Raw genomic sequence first — 2,224 nt, 5'->3', positions numbered from 1 at the left:
AGTCCTCCCCTGCGTAATTTCCGAGAGCGTGACGGCAGACAATCGGGTGAATACGTTAAATTCGTACTAGATTCATCCCACGGAGGGATCGACGCAGTATTTGGCTCAGCAGGTTTGTGAAAGACATCGTAGATGGTTGTAATGGAGAAAATTGAAGTGCTGGCGGAGTGATCATAATATGACGGACCTATGGAGGAGCTGCGGGGTGATTCAGATCGACTCGCTCACTGTATGTTGGATCTCGTGCAGTTCCAGTCTTACCGTGATTTTTTTGTGTTTTTTTTTCTGCGTTTAGCGGTCTTCGTAGGCTTTAGAGGGGCAGGTTCGAGGGGACTAGCTCCCGCATTCTTCAGTGTGACCACGGCGTGTCAGCCAGAACCGGTGAAAATGATCGACACGAAGTTTCTTTTGGAAGTCCGAATTGATAAGCTTAATGATATCGTGCAAACATGGGCAGCCATTTGTACGTCTAAAAACTCCAGTGCAGGGTTTTACGACCTCCTTGTTCTTCACAATTTTTTCACCTTGTTTGCAAAACTCCGCAGTGGAGTCTAACGCGGTGCGACCGATAAACATAACGACGCCCGAATATTGAGGCTTTTGCAGAATATTAGAGATTACCGTGACATCCTTCTCCAGGTTAGACTTCACGTTCTGTATGCTAGCTTCCCACCACGGTAGTAGCTTTTTGAAGGCTGTCAACAAGTCGCCTCGAGATGACTCTAACCACTTCTTACATTTAGAATGTGTTCCCTCAACAGGAGAGGTATCACGATAGCCAAAATGCAGATACTGATTTGTCCAACTGCGAACAAGTTTTGTCTTGTATTCCCACCATTGTAGGTCCAGATAATCTGCCATTTCAGAGCTGGCTTCGCGAATAACTTCGCATTTTGCGTCAAACTCAGCTTCGGTAGGTGCATCAACAGCGTTGTAGTAGTGACCGTTGGATGACAGCAACGAGACGAACCGGCGGCGGGGAGAAGTGGCATGGTGTGGACAAGCAGCACGTCCTGGAGGGAAACAAGCGAAAGAGCGAGCGCAAAAGAGAGTAAGATTGCAAAAGTGCCGCGACCCGGGATCGAACCAGGGACCTAGATCTTCAGTCGGACGCTCTCCCAACTGAGCTATCGAGGCGTCAACAATCAAACCTACCCACCTACTCCAAAACTTAGACTTCCAATCGACAACGCATCCGACAGCCACCACTGTCCAACACAAGCTTCGGCTTCCTTTCTGTCTACCCAACGAGACATTTCACGCGCATGTCCAGGGTCATTTCGGCCCAAGCGAGACGCCAGAGTGCACCATCGTCATTCCGCACTCCCGCAACAGAAACGCCATTTCCTCTTGATTGCGTAGGCCCACTGCGCTTAGATGAGCTGTGAACGCGTGACGAACCGGGTCGGGCGCGATCAGACCAGCGACAACGACGCGAATTGTGTCCGGCTCAGCCGGTCCCACACAGGTTAGTCTGGCTCGACAAATCAAATTCCACGAGACATATGACCATTGGATGACAGCAACGAGACGAACCGGCGGCGGGGAGAAGTGGCATGGTGTGGACAAGCAGCACGTCCTGGAGGGGGAACAAGCGAAAGAGCGAGCGCAAAAGAGAGTAAGATTGCAAAAGTGCCGCGACCCGGGATCGAACCAGGGACCTTCCGATCTTCAGTCTGACGCTCTCCCAACTGAGCTATCGAGGCGTCAACAATCAAACCTACCCACCTGCTCCAAAACTTAGACTTCCAATCGACAACGCATCCGACAGCCACCACTGTCCAACACAAGCTTCGGCTTCCTTTCTGTCTAACCAACGAGACATTTCACGCGCATGTCCAGGGTCATTTCGGCCCAAGCGAGACGCCAGAGTGCACCATCGTCATTCCGCACTCCCGCAGCAGAAACGCCATTTCCTCTTGATTGCGTAGGCCCACTGCGCTTATGAGCTGTGAACGCGTGACGAACCGGTCCGGGCGCGATCAGACCAGCGACAACGACGCGAATTGTGTCGGCTCAGCCGGTCCCACACAGGTTAGCCTGGCTCGACAAATCAAATTCCACGAGACATATGACCATTGGATGACAGCAACGAGACGAACCGGCGGCGGGGAGAAGTGGCATGGTGTGGACAAGCAGCACGTCCTGGAGGGGGAACAAGCGAAAGAGCGAGCGCAAAAAAGAGTAAAGATTGCAAAAGTTGTCGGCGAACCCGGGGATCGAA

The 2,224-nt window shown here is 51.9% G+C and overlaps 1 non-coding gene across 1 annotated transcript; it reads right to left on the bottom strand.

Moving 5' to 3' along the window:
- Nucleotides 1-1,066: 1,066 nt before the first annotated feature.
- Nucleotides 1,067-1,137, bottom strand: PITG_30690. Its single transcript has one exon. It is a non-coding gene; the product is annotated as a tRNA-Phe (tRNA).
- Between the last annotated feature and the right edge of the window lie 1,087 nt (nt 1,138-2,224).

This window comes from Phytophthora infestans, genomic scaffold (assembly GCF_000142945.1).
Source record: "Phytophthora infestans T30-4 supercont1.145 genomic scaffold, whole genome shotgun sequence".
NCBI lineage: Eukaryota > Oomycota > Peronosporomycetes > Peronosporales > Peronosporaceae > Phytophthora > Phytophthora infestans.
This window is presented reverse-complemented; position numbering and strand designations above follow the sequence as displayed.